Consider the following 15,828-nt stretch of genomic DNA (forward strand, 5'->3'; position numbering starts at 1 on the left):
TACATCTTCTTTTGGGGTTGTCTGTTCCATGATTGTTGTCCAGAATCCAGCTATTAGCATTTCCTCTTTTCTGTGCCAGAATATATGCATTCTTTTATCTTACCTTTTGTTTCTTTGTTGTGAAATTTATGATTATGATGATAATAGTAACAGCTGCCAGGAGAGTACCAGATCTTCATGTAGGTAATATTAAATGTGAATTGATACTTTGTGATTATTACATATTTTTCATAAATGAGTGTAATAAAAGTGAAGCACAATAATGTTCTGTAATATGAAGAAAAACCATATTGATCATCTGACTTGATCTTCCTCAAATTTGGCCTGAAAATAATTCATTCCTGTCCATGGCATGCATTGACAGCCTTGTTTCTCTAATGTTATAACCAGTAACTTGAAGTTTTTGGAGGAAAGTCATACCATTGCATAAACTTTTAACAAATTATCCCTGCATACTAACCTAGATGTTACATATTAATCCAGTTATGCATGGCACGTGGTACTTGTTTTCTTCTTAAAACAGGGTTTGTGCTGGAAATACATCCAGAAAGCACAAAGGGATACAAGCAGCACTACCTGTTTGATACCATGCTGCATACATGATGGAATTGGCATTCCAGATATCATGAGATAATACAGTACCTTTCCTTATTGATTCTTTATTGTGATTCTCTCTACTATGATGTTGCTGACCTCTCACTAGTCTACAGGTATTATTTTAGCCACTGCTATTGTGAGTTCTATGAATGTCTCTGCCACCAAGGTATGAACCTGAGGCAGGCCTATAGCTGGTGCTTCCCATTGCTTCTCTGAGGAAACCAGCTACACATGGATTGACCATTATGATACCTCCTCCTTTCCTTGAACAGTGAGGTCGTGGAATTTTTTTCCCTCCATCTTTTTCCTCTCTGTATAAACTTTTTACCTTTTAAGAGTCAACTTTGCTAACTCATGCAGAGCCCTGATGAGTTTCAATCTTTTTTCTTATTTTTTCTTTTCACATGAAATAACCATGATTAGGGCTTGATTTGCCCATACCAGGGTAGTCAATATAAAAAGAAAAGATAGAAATTTATAGAATAAATTTCTGAAAGTATTGATTAGAATCATCTTATGTTAAAGAATTAATTGATAAAAAAAAGTTTGTTCCATGTTCCATTGCTTTTTGTAAAAGAAAGTTCATATTGCTTTCCTTCTTTTAGGCCAAAATATTTTAAGTTTTTGCACACACCTTGCCTATATGTGAGAGAAAGAGAAAGATGGTAATAGCAAACAGCTGGGAATTTCGTGAACTTCTAAAATAAATGTCTGTTGTTACTGCAGAGTTAAAAATTTCCTTGATCATATTTCTTCATTTAATACTAAAATTGTCTAAGGGCCAATTGTGTATGTGGTATAAGTATATGAAAGCCAGATTGTTTGTTATGTTTCTACTTGAATTTTGACCATGTTCCTTATTGCTTCATTTGAGGCTTTTATACTATAGACTACAGTTTTTTGTGAGTAGACAGCCAATTTTAAGAGTTTGGGCTCCTGTGAGGTACCTATATGTATATGCTTACATATTTAAGGCTTCCCTAAGTAATATAATATGAACTTGTGAGGCCCTAATCAAGAACATTTCATTAAAAATTTCTCTCTCTCCTCTCTCTCTCTCCTCTCCTCTCTCCTCTCTCTCTCCTCTCTCTCTCTCTCTCTCTCTCTCTCTCTCTCTCTCTCTCTCTTCTCTCCTCTCTCTCTCTCTCTCTCTCTCCTCTCTCTCTCTCTCTCTCTCTCTCTCTCTCTCTCTCTCTCTCTCTCTCTCCTCTCTCTCTCTCTCTCTCTCTCTCTCTCTCTCTCCCCTCTCTCTCTCCTCTCTCTCTCCTCTCTCTCTCTCCTCTCTCTCATCTCTCTCTCTCTCTCTCCTCTCTCTCCATCTCTTCTCTCTCCTCTCTCTCTCTCTCCTCTCTCTCTCTCTCCTCTCTCTCTCTCTCTCTCTCTCTCTCTCTCTCCTCTCTCTCTCTCTCTCTCTCTCTCTCTCTCTCTCCTCTCTCTCTCTCTCTCTCTCTCTCTCTCTCTCTCCTCTCTCTCTCTCTCTCTCTCTCTCTCTCTCTCTCTCTCTCTCTCTCTCTCTCTCTCTCTCTCTCTCTCTCTCTCTCTCTCTCTCTCTCTCTCTCTCTCTCTCTCTCTCTCTCTCTCTCTCTCTCTCTCTCTCTCTCTCTCTCTCTCTCTCTCTCTCTCTCTCTCTCTCTCTCTCTCCACATTATTATTGTTATTATACATAATCATGGAATTGTATGTAGCATTTATGGATCTGGAGAAGGCATATGATAGAGTTGATAGAGATGCTCTGTGGAAGGTATTAAGAATATATGGTGTGGGAGGAAAGTTGTTAGAAGCAGTGAAAAGTTTTTATCGAGGATGTAAGGCATGTGTACGTGTAGGAAGAGAGGAAAGTGATTGGTTCTCAGTGAATGTAGGTTTGTGGCAGGGGTGTGTGATGTCTCCATGGTTGTTTAATTTGTTTATGGATGGGGTTGTTAGGGAGGTGAATGCAAGAGTTTTGGAAAGAGGGGCAAGTATGAAGTCTGTTGGGGATGAGAGAGCTTGGGAAGTGAGTCAGTTGTTGTTCGCTGATGATACAGCGCTGGTGGCTGATTCATGTGAGAAACTGCAGAAGCTGGTGACTGAGTTTGGTAAAGTGTGTGAAAGAAGAAAGTTAAGAGTAAATGTGAATAAGAGCAAGGTTATTAGGTACAGTAGGGTTGAGGGTCAATTCAATTGGGAGGTGAGTTTGAATGGAGAAAAACTGGAGGAAGTGAAGTGTTTTAGATATCTGGGAGTGGATCCGGCAGCGGATGGAACCATGGAAGCGGAAGTGGATCATAGGGTGGGGGAGGGGGCGAAAATTCTGGGAGCCTTGAAGAATGTGTGGAAGTCGAGAACATTATCTCAGAAAGCAAAAATGGGTATGTTTGAAGGAATAGTGGTTCCAACAATGTTGTATGGTTGCGAGGCGTGGACTATGGATAGAGTTGTGCGCAGGAGGATGGATGTGCTGGAAATGAGTTGTTTGAGGACAATGTGTGGTGTGAGGTGGTTTGATCGAGTGAGTAACGTAAGGGTAATAGAGATGTGTGGAAATAAAAAGAGCGTGGTTGAGAGAGCAGAAGAGGGTGTTTTGAAATAGTTTGGTCACATGGAGAGAATGAGTGAGGAAAGATTGACCAAGAGGATATATGTGTTGGAGGTGGAGGGAATGAGGAGAAGAGGGAGACCAAATTGGAGGTGGAAAGATGGAGTGAAAAAGATTTTGTGTGATCGGGGCCTGAACATGCAGGAGGGTGAAAGGAGGGCAAAGAATAGAGTGAACTGGAGCGATGTGGTATACCGGGGTTGACGTGCTGTCAGTGGATTGAATCAAGGCATGTGTATGGGGGTGGGTTGGGCCATTTCTTTCGTCTGTTTCCTTGCGCTACCTCGCAAACGCGGGAGACAGCGACAAAGCAAAAAAAAAAAAAAATACATAATCATTGTTTCCCAACATAATCACTGTTTCCCGCGTCAGTAAGGTAGTGCCAGGAAACAGACGAAGAATGGCCCATCCACTCACATACACACACACACACACACACACACACATATATATATATATATATATATATATATATATATATATATATATATATATATATATATATTTTTTACTTTTTTTTTTTTTGCTTTGTCGCTGTCTCCCGCGTTTGCGAGGTAGCGCAAGGAAACGGACGAAAGAAATGGCCCAACCCACCCCCATACACATGTATATACATACACGTCCACACACACAAATGTACATACCTACACAGCTTTCCATGGTTTACCGCAGACGCTTCACATGACCTGATTCAATCCACTGACAGCACGTCAACCCTGGTATACCACATCGATCCAATTCACTCTATTCCTTGCCCTCCTTTCACCCTCCAGCATGTTCAGGCCCCGATCACACAAAATCTTTTTCACTCTATCTTTCCACCTCCAATTTGGTCTCCCACTTCTCCTCGTTCCCTCCACCTCCGACACATATATCCTCTTGGTCAATCTTTCCTCATTCATTCTCTCCATGTGCCCAAACCATTTCAAAACACCCTCTTCTGCTCTCTCAACCACGCTCTTTTTATTTCCACACATCTCTCTTACCCTTACGTTACTTACTCGATCAAACCACCTCACACCACACATTGTCCTCAAACATCTCATTTCCAGCACATCCACCCTCCTGCGCACAACTCTATCCATAGCCCACGCCTCGCAACCATACAAAATTGTTGGAACCACTATTCCTTCAAACATACCCATTTTTGCTTTCCGAGATAATGTTCTCGACTTCCACACATTCTTCAAGGCTCCCAGGATTTTCGCCCCCTCCCCACCCTATGATCCACTTCCGCTTCCATGGTTCCATCTGCTGCCAGATCCACTCTCAGATATCTAAAGCACTTTACTTCCTCCAGTTTTTCTCCATTCAAACTTACCTCCCAATTGACTTGACCCTCAACCCTACTGTACCTAATAACCTTGCTCTTATTCACATTTACTCTTAACTTTCTTCTTTCACACACTTTACCAGACTCAGTCACCAGCTTCTGCAGTTTCTCACATGAATGAGCCACCAGCGCTGTATCATCAGCAAACAACAACTGACTCACTTCCCAAGCTCTCTCATCCACAACAGACTTCATACTTGCCCCTCTTTCCAAAACTCTTGCATTCACCTCCCTAACAACCCCAATATATATATATATATATATATATATATATATATATATATATATATATATATATTTTTTTTTTTTTTTTTTTTTTTTTTTTTTTTTTTTTTTGCTTTGTCGCTGTCTCCCGTGTTTGCGAGGTAGCGCAAGGAAACAGACGAAAGAAATGGCCCAACCCACCCCCATACACATGTATATACATACGTCCACACACGCAAATATACATACCTACACAGCTTTCCATGGTTTACCCCAGACGCTTCACATGCCTTGATTCAATCCACTGACAGCACGTCAACCCCGGTATACCACATCGCTCCAATTCACTCTATTCCTTGCCCTCCTTTCACCCTCCTGCATGTTCAGGCCCCGATCACACAAAATCTTTTTCACTCCATCTTTCCACCTCGTTCCCTCCACCTCCGACACATATATCCTCTTGGTCAATCTTTCCTCACTCATTCTCTCCATGTGCCCAAACCATTTCAAAACACCCTCTTCTGCTCTCTCAACCACGCTCTTTTTATTTCCACACATCTCTCTTACCCTTACGTTACTTACTCGATCAAGAGATAATGTTCTCGACTTCCACACATTCTTCAAGGCTCCCAGGATTTTCGCCCCCTCCCCCACCCTATGATTCACTTCCGCTTCCATGGTTCCATATATTATTATTATTATTATTATTATTATTTATTCTATTATTATTATTATTATTTTGCTTTGTCACTGTCTCCCGCGTTAGCGAGGCAGCGCAAGGAAACAGATGAAAGAATGGCCCAACCCACCCACATACACATGTATATACATACACGTCCACACACGTAAATATACATACCTATACATCTCAACGTATACATATATATACACACACAGACATATCATATACATATATACACATTTACATAATTAATTCTGTCTGCCTTTATTCATTCCTCTTTGCCACCTTGCCACACATGAAACAACAACCCCCTCCCCCTCATGTGTGCGAGGTAGCGCTAGGAAAAGACAACAAAGGCCCCATTCGTTCACACTCAGTCTCTAGCTGTCATGTAATAATGCACCGAAACCACAGCTCCCTTTTCACATCCAGGCCCCACAAAACTTTCCATTGTTTACCCCAGACACTTCACATACCCTGGTTCAGTCCATTGACAACATGTTGACCCTGCCATACCACATCGTTCCAGGTCACTATTCCTTGATTCGCCTTCCTGTATGTTCAGGCCCCAGTCGCTCAAAATCTTTTCCACTCCATCCTTCCACCTCCAATTTGGTCTCCCACTTCTTGTTCCCTCCACCTCTGACACATATATTCTCTTTTTCAGTGTTTCCTCACTCATTCTTTCCATATGTCCAAGCCATTTCAACACACCCTCTTCTGCTCTCTCAACCACACTTTATTTCCACACATCTCTCTTAATCTTTCATTACTTACTTGACACAAACCTCCGAGCCAGGTTCCCATTTTATTGACCAACTCCTGGGTGTGGATGAACAGCTGGGTTGAGTGTAGGCTGACAGCCGTAACCAGTATTCAGACTTATGCGCTTAACCCTTGGGGGCCCTTGAATGCTTTATGGTCATGAATGCTAATTGCAACACCATGGAGGTCCATATGTATTTTTGATACTTGTTCACCATTTTCTGTATTTGTAAGATAGCACTAGGAACAGACAAAGACAGATCTCAGTCTTTCACATGCATTCTCTACTTGTCATGTGTAATGCATCAAAACCATAGCCCCCTATACACAATCAGATACTGCAGACTTTTCCCTGGTCTCCCAGCTGCTTCACATACTTTGGTTCATTCCTTTGACAGCATGTCGTTCCCCTGTATACCTCATAGCTCCAATTCACTCTTTCCTTTGCATAACATATAAAGGGCTGATTTCACCATAATAACAATAGTTTTCCACATGTGGTCAAGCTTGTTATGATTCAAAACATACAAGTGGAATATTGTATGTGTTGCTAGTATATGAGCAAGCAAGTTTTGGAGTATTAGATTGTATGTATATTTTTATGATTGCCCACAAATGAAGACTTATGTTAGTATGAAAAATTTTCTCAAACTAAAGCCACAGAGACGTATTGAATTTGAACATCAGTTATTTTGATGACTTTTGCTTGGACAAGGACTGGTAACTTCCTTTATTCTCTTTAGTTGCACCTGTAGTGAAGCTTGGCTGAAGAAATGAGAGGTCTGTCAAGAAATTATTCTTTGTATGGAACCAGTGTTCATGAAATAAGTACTGGTTACCACGGTTTCGGTTTCAGGGACTTTTATCCTTTAGAACAATCAACATCCTAAATTGAAAATCCGTTTGAAAGGTAATGATATCTCGAAAGAAAATTTAACCTTAAAGATATTTACCTGGAAGCCATAAATTTTCTAAAATGGATTGAAACTGGGGAAAGGAAATCATTTGAACATCATGTTGTATAACTAATAAACTTTTAACAGTTGTTCAAAAGCTTATAGTTCTATTTTTATATAGTAGGTTTAGGCACTAGGAACAGCTCAGGTTTTCAGACCTTCATTATGGTACAGTATATACCATATGAGGTTGAGATGTTACATTTGCTCTTGAGTATCACTTGTATTTACATTAGTGAAAGAGAAGCTTTCAACTCTTAATCATTTCTTATACTCATGTTGGTGTATAGATGATTCAAATTCATAATATATAAAAGCTAGGGAACTGTCATTCCTAAAGAAAAGTTATTTTTCTTTCTTTAGTTTTATTTAAGAGCTGTATTGATTCTGAAGAAAGCACTTCTTTTTGGCAGACTAAGATTTATCATGAAAGAATACATTTGTGTTAAAAAGTACATTGGAGTTTACACATATATTCAGTATTAGGATATGTAGTCAGCTTAAACTCAGTGGACTTGACAGTATACTGCAGGACATACTTTGCATGATGACCAATGTAGACAATGTGAAGGATACAAAAACACTCGTGACCAACTTCTCTGTAATTGTTTCATTGGTTTATTTGTTTTCTTGTAGATTATCATTCTGGTGTGTTAACACTTAATCAGCAGCCAATATCAGTTGATTTTTTTTGGGGGGAGCAGTGGCCAACATCATTTGATGTTCTGATTTTTTTCTGTTCAAATTCATAGTTGGTGTATTATTTCATCTCTTGTCCAAAGATGTCATGTGAAACTTAACAACACAACTGAAAAGTATCACACATCACAATAACCCTTAAATTATCAATGAGTGTAATTGCATCTTCTTGGTTAGAAGTCTGATTTACATGACTGCTGTAGTAGACAATTTTATGATAAAAGAAACTAATTTTCCTTGTATCAGTGTTCTTTGATTTTGATGAGAATAGGAATATTTTTTTCTTTTTTTGATGTAAGTAATGTTCTGTGCTTGTTAATGATATGTGAATACAGAGATAAGTTGTAAATATTTTTTTAATTGTGTAAAATCACTTCAGGAAAAAACCCATAAGATTGTGTGGTGTTTAGATGTGTACAGACTTTAATCTTACGAAGGAAAAATCCATAGTCATTACATACTTAAAGAAGGAGCATCTGTGCTACCGCCTGGGCCCTCTCCTGTCAACTCAGCACCCTGTTACACCATTATGGGGGAAAGTATAATATTTTTGACTTACAATAGAGATATTTTAAAGGGAAAAATCTTTTTTTTTTTTATTTGTGCATTTGATGAGCTTTATTTTAGATGATATCTGCCACTTAAGAGTTCAGATCTGTTAGAAAATGTTCTCATATTAGACAAAGTAATTTGCTGTTTATCCAGTTTTGTATAAAGAGTAAAGTTTTTCTTAATTGCCATTTCCCATGTTAATGAGGTAGTGCTTTTTACAGATGAAGAAAGGCCTCACTCATATCACATCCAGAATAGAATATTGGTATTAATCTTGTACAGTGGATCCTAATCATGGCCACCTCCATATTGCCTCATCAGTTCGCCTGATTCCAAAATATCAGTTTCCTATAAAAGGCTTCTGAGGGTGTTTCGAATTTCCTGAGAATTTGGAGTTTTCCTTAAAATGGAGATGCTGGAGAACAGAGTGAAAGCTATGTATTTACATTTATTATTATTTTTTTTTTTATGTTGAAGGCTCCAGTCACGGACAAAAGTCCACATCAAGGCCAGGCCTTAATTGAAATAAAGAGACAATTATGAAGTGGAAAAAGGAAAGACAAGGGAAAGTATTTATGAATTTTTGATGATGTGAAAGACCTGTATTTTGAAATGCGCTAAGTCATAGTTATTGGGAAAGACATGAGAAGGTAGAGAGGTCCAAAGCTTTGATGTGTAGGGAAAGAAGCAGTTGTCGAAGCAGCCCACCCTTGAGTTGCCGATGGCCACACAGTAATCATGTAATGCAGCAGCTTGCCAATTATTGTGTATTTTAGCTAATGGCGGGGGCACACATGCAGCTAGCCCTTGGGAACAAAAATTATAGAATACCTATAGAAGAGGGGAAAGTGAATCAACATTGTGGCATAGGGCAAGGGGATCAAGTTTGGAAGTTATCCTGGGACAGTTCATAAGTCGGACTGCTTTTTCTCGACTCTGTCAAGTCAGGATACAGAGCTAGAACCTCCTGAAATGTGAGAGTAGTACTCCATACAAGGACGAATCATTCCCTTGTATAAATGGAGCAACTTTTTAGAAAAAAGTTTTGACATGTAAACAGGACACCCAGTTAAGATATTAAAGGCAAACCTAGCTCTTCCTATAATGTGGGGTGTCCAAGAAAGAGTAGATATTACAGTAGTACCAAGTATGTTCATTGAGTCAAGAGGTGGAATTACAGAACCATCAAAGGAGAGATGAGAATTGTGAGTTTTCAATAGAGAGATAGGTAGAAAATGGGTCTTTGAGACATTAAATTTAACAAGATTTTGTCCACCCCACTGAGATATCCTGCCCAAGTCTGAGTTTACTGAGGAAGCTGTTTCAAGACAAGATGCAGATCAAGTGAAAAAAGAAAGAGCAGAATTGAAGGATGTGGATGAATGCAGTGTTGAGTCATCAGCATATGAGTGCATAGGATTGTTTGTGAAGGAGAGGAAATTGTTGAAAAAAAGGAGGAAAAGTGGAGGGGACAGGACAGACCCTTGAGGGACACCACTGTTGATGGAAAAAAGGAGGGAGGCTGATCCATCAACAACCACAGAGATAGATTGGCCAGAGAGGAAGCTAGATATGAAGGGGCAAGGTGAGGGAGGGAAGCCAAAAGAGGGGAGCTTAGAGATGAGACCCCAATGCTGACAGCATTGTTTATGTTGGGCACTAACAGTCATGAATTCACAATGACAGTATGACAAAGGAAGTGAAAGATATGTCATTATGAATGTTATAATGTGTTGCTGATTAAGAAAAATATATGTATTAAGGACCTGGAGAAGGGGGAAACTGAAATTGAGATGGAAGAATGAAGAGACAGATGCTTTGATGGTTTGGAGCCTTAACATAGATTATATGAATAGATAAAGAACAAAGAGTAAATGTGAATAAGAGCAAGGTTATTAGGTACAGTAGGGTTGAGGGTCAAGTCAGTTGGGAGGTGAGTTTGAATGGAGAAAAACTGGAGGAAGTGAAGTGTTTTAGATATCTGGGAGTGGATCTGTCAGCGGATGGAACCATGGAAGCGGAAGTGGATCATAGGGTGGGGGAGGGGGCGAAAATTTTGGGAGCCTTGAAAAATGTGTGGAAGTCGAGAACATTATCCCGGAAAGCAAAAATGGGTATGTTTGAAGGAATAGTGGTTCCAACAATGTTGTATGGTTGCGAGGCGTGGGCTATGGATAGAGTTGTGCGCAGGAGGATGGATGTGCTGGAAATGATATGTTTGAGGACAGTGTGTGGTGTGAGGTGGTTTGATCGAGTAAGTAACGAAAGGGTAAGAGAGATGTGTGGAAATAAAAAGAGCGTGGTTGAGAGAGCAGAAGAGGGTGTTTTGAAATGGTTTGGGCACATGGAGAGAATGAGTGAGGAAAGATTGACCAAGAGGATATATGTGTCGGAGGTGGAGGGAACGAGGAGAAGAGGGAGACCAAATTGGAGGTGGAAAGATGGAGTGAAAAGGATTTTGTGTGATCGGGGCCTGAACATGCAGGAGGGTGAAAGGAGGGCAAGGAATAGAGTGAATTGGAGCGATGTGGTATACAGGGGTTGACGTGCTGTCAGTGGATTGAATCAAGGCATGTGAAGCGTCCGGGGTAAACCATGGAAAGCTGTGTAGGTATGTATATTTGCGTGTGTGGACGTGTGTATGTACATGTGTATGGGGGGGTTGGGCCATTTCTTTCGTCTGTTTCCTTGCGCTACCTCGCAAACGCGGGAGACAGCGACGAGGTATAAAAAAAAAAAAAAATAAAGAACAAACTGGTTTACTGACTTCAGACAGCCATTTAGCTGAAAATATATAGCTGAGGAATTACATAATAGGGGATCATAAGAGTAACTAGTTAAATAATCACAAAAGAGCTAAACATCATGAGGGGGCTAGATAATTCTAATTTGGATAAGGACTTGAGTGAATTATATTTACATAGTACAGGAAGTTATACAGACAAAATTTTATGGTTTACCTCGTTACTCTTTTAGTTGTAATTTGTTTAACAGAAATTGATGTATGGTTACGTGATGGTTGAATTGTGGTAGTATTGTGTTGGCATACATTACGTGTTTAATTGTGAGCATTAAGTGATGTAAAGTTACATACTTGTTGCATGGCAGTAATACTGTGTTGATATACATAATGTATTTACTGCTGAACATTAAGTAATGGTTGTTTTCACATTGGTTGTTTCACTGGTTGTTTCACTGTAATATAATAGATGACATACACATACATGTATTTGATGCTGAACAATAAGTAATCATTGTTTTCACACTGGTTGTTTCACTGTAATTTAATAAATGACATCCACATAACTGTGAGAATACTAAGCTGTTTGCTTGCTGAGCTGTGCACTTGTTCATGGATTGTTTTCATTTTCAGTAGTAGGTATAGGACAGTTCTTGTATCTTTACGATCACTGGTTGGTACAAGGTGGTTGTGGTGATGGATATCAGTTAGTGGAGGTTAGTCTTAGTTGTATGGTGCTCATGCAGGTATCTGTCAGTGTCTTGGTGTTTCCAGTAAGCAATCACAAATCTGACTCTCAAGTAAGTTGTAATTGAATCACTAGTTTACATTTTCACTGGTTGGAGGGTCAGAGAATATGTCAGTGTCAAGGTGTTTACACTAAGCCAACCACAGTTCCAACATTTCCAATGTAGGCCTCTCAAGAGACTATCCCTGAGTTACTGGTTCACAAAGTCACTGTTAAAGTTTTATAGTATATACATCTCTTTCACAGTATAATTAATTGGAGATAGACACTCCTGTATTAAGATAGAAAGTCCAGTCAGGTGTAATCCAAGCATGCAGAGAGGTTGTGAGGCATGGACATGATAGAGCAAAGTGGCACAAAGTGGAATGTGGGGTGGGTTAGTATGTTACCAGTGGGCTAAACCAAAGCATAAGAAGCAGTCAGGGGAAACACAGAAAGGTTCCTGGTGCTTGGCTATGGATAAGGGGCTCTTGATTTTGTGGCACTATACAAGACAACTAGAAAATGGATGTGAGCAAATTATGCCAGTCTTTATTCCTGGCACTATCATGCTACATGAGAAGCTGCAAACAAATGTGAAAAAAGAAAAGTACGATTTTCATTGAACCTTATTGTGGTTTGTTTGCAAGTTGAATGAATGCAAAGGAATACTATTAGAAAAAGGCCATTGGATCCTTTCAGTGTTGTATATGATAATGGAAGTGATGACAAACATAGAGCACCTAATATGAGTTGTTGACTTAAGGAAGATATCTGTTACATCTTTTAAGAATATACATAAAAAGTATTACTTTCATATGTATGTTAACACTCCTGTTGAAGAAAAAGCACTTTAATGCCTCATTCAGTGTACAACATTTGCCTTCAACTTTTTATCCATTTTGCCAAGGAAAATCAGACTGATTTAGCCTTAAGCAGCTGTTGAGATCAAGATGGTAAAAGCCCTTGAAAATTTTTGAATACCTTTTTGAAATTTTGTAAGTTAAGTGTAGGTCATCTATTCTAGATCTCATAGGAATTGTTTCTCAGTTTGTAAATTATCATTGCAGCTTGCCACTTTACTGTATTCTGCCTGTACCTTTTTTCATGCAGGATGACCAAAATTGAATGCCACTGAATTGTAGGGAATGGGGAGTAATTTCTTGGACATAGATTAGGGTGCCTTACCTGTAGTGCCAAAAATTTTGTTTGCCTTTTTTGCTGCTGCTTCATTCTGTTTATATGGCTATAGGTCATAAGAGATTATTACACATAAGTTTTTCCCCTCATATACATTTTGTAGGCTAAGAGAGTTCATGCAGTAGCTTATATTTCTCTTTTTACTGCCTTTATGTAAAACTTTACATTTATTGTTATTAGAATTTACATACAACCTATGAGCCCAGTCTGTTAGTGTGTCATTGTCAACTTGTAGCTGTAGAGGCTCAGTTTCTGTTGTAGCTTTGATTAACAGCTTAGTATCATCTGCAAATATTGACATCTTAAAGCATAGCAGATTTTCTTATGAACATAAAAGAGAAAGAGAACTGGTCCCAAGACTAATCCAAATGATACATGACTTTTTACATCTGACTGTTACAAGGCTATCTATCCATCTATATCTCTGATGCCCATACCCTCCGGGAACTCCCATTAAGGGGTGGCCATGGCAAAAGTCTCCACGTATCCTTGCTCTTACATGCCTCCCTCACATACACCATTCCACGCATTCTTTCACTGTTTCTCTCCCTTCAGTATTCTTCCACCCTATTTGCCCATGTCACAGGTGGTCTTTCACTCACATCAACCCCTTTAATTGTACAATCATATACTCCCTTGTAAACTCCCAGTCTTGGATTCTTTCCTCTTGCTGAAACCCCCTCAAAGTATTATGCTTCACCCACTCCACCATTTACATTCCCTGCCATACCACATCTCTCTTACACCCTTTCATTTCTTTCTTCATTCCATCTAGTCACACCACATGCTTTTCTCAAATATCTTATTTCCACAGCCTGGATTCTTGACTTCTGTGACTCATTCTACATCCGTGTTTTGGCTGCATAGGTCAGGGTTAGGAGGACTATGCTGTCCCTTAATCCTCTCATCACTTCCATACTTACACCTCTACCTTTCATTATTCTATTAAGGGACCCAATGACTCTTCTACCATGTACTGTTCTCTCCCTTATCCCTCCTTCCATACCACCATACTTACCCAAGACAGCTCCCAGATACTTAAATTCTCTCACTTCCAGTCTTTTTTCCCCATATACAAAACACAGTTTAGTACACTTTCTTATTTAACTCTTTGTGGTTTTACAAAATCTATACTTTCAGTCTTTTCCTTTTGAACACCATTACTTTACTTTTACTTGCATTACCTTCAGTCGCCTATGCTTATGCACATCATAATACACACTCACAACCTTCTGCAGCTCCTCTTCACTCTCAGTAAACAATAGTGTCATCTGCAAACAGGCTTTCCACTTGCCAGCATATCTCACTGCCACACTCTATCTCTGCATCCTGTTCCCTAGTTTTGCTTTCATCTCTCTTATCACTCCATCCATATATATATATTAAAAAGTCATGGTGACATCACACAGCCCTGCCTCACACCTACATTTATCCAAAAACTTTCGTTAAGCTCTCCAACCTCTCTTGCACATGTATTTTCTCCGCTATAGAAAGCTTTCACACCATCCAACAGTTGTCCCCTTGTACCATATATCCTCAACACATCCCATAAAGTATTCCACTCAACTCTATCGTACACTCTCTCCAGTCATCTTTACTACAAAAATCTGATCCACACATCCCCTACCTTTCCTAAAACCCCCTTGCTCTTCACTTATTCTGCATTCAGTCACTTCCACCACTCTGTCAGTTAATATTCTTCCTTACACTTTTCCTGGTATACTTAGATTTATTCCCCTGTAATTGCTACACACATCCTTTTCCTTTGTATAAAGGAACGATATTAGCTTTCACCCAATCCTTAGGCACAGCCTTCTGTTTACATATAAGATGGATCCACTCTATCACACTTTCTTCTCCATACTTCAGCATTTCAGCTATAATTCCATTCACTCCAGGTGTCTTTCCTACCCTCAGCCTTATTATTGCCCTTCTTACCTCCATTTTTGCTATAGGACCTTGCCTATGCATCTCAACAAACTCATTTTATAATGGTAACATCATTATGATATTTACAGTTTTGTGTATGTGAGATTTTAAAGCAATTAGTTTGAACACATCCTTGTAAATAACAATACAAGACCTTAAAACAGTATTTTAGATTGGCAGTTACATTTAACATTTACACACAAGTGGTTGCTCAAATCTCGTCAAACACACTTTGTATTAGCGTCATTTTTTTTTTTATTTTATTTTTATTTTGCTTTGTCGCTGTCTCCCGCGTTTGCGAGGTAGCGCAAGGAAACAGACAAAAGAAATGGCCCAACCCACCCCCATACACAATGTACACACACACACGCCCACACACGCAAATATACATACCTATACATCTCAATGTACACATATATATACACACACAGACACATACATATATACCCATGCACACAATTCACACTGTCTGCCCCTATTCATTCCCATCGCCACCTTGCCACACATGGAATACCATCCCCCTCCCCCCTCATGTGTGCGAGTTAGCACTAGGAAAAGACAACAAAGGCCCTATTCGTTCACACTCAGTCTCCAGCTGTCACGCAATAATGCTCGAAGCCACAGCTCCCTTTCCACATCCAGGCCCCACACAACTTTCCATGGTTTACCCCAGACGCTTCACATGCCCTGATTCAATCCACTGACAGCACATCAACCCTGGTATACCACATCGATCCAATTCACTCTATTCCTTGCCTGCCTTTCACCCTCCTGCATTTTCAGGCCCCGATCATACAAAATCTTTTTCACTCCATCTTTCCACCTCCAATTTGGTCTCCCACTTCTCCTCGTTCCCTCCACCTCCG

The 15,828-nt window shown here is 39.6% G+C and overlaps 1 protein-coding gene across 10 annotated transcripts in view; it reads left to right on the forward strand.

The window, feature by feature from the left end:
- DCTN1-p150 (dynactin subunit 1) overlaps nt 1–15,828 on the forward strand; it is a 128,044-nt gene that overhangs the window by 49,023 nt on the left and 63,193 nt on the right. The window lies entirely within an intron of this gene.

This window comes from Panulirus ornatus, chromosome 32 (assembly GCF_036320965.1).
Source record: "Panulirus ornatus isolate Po-2019 chromosome 32, ASM3632096v1, whole genome shotgun sequence".
NCBI classification, from domain to species: Eukaryota; Metazoa; Arthropoda; class Malacostraca; order Decapoda; family Palinuridae; genus Panulirus; species Panulirus ornatus.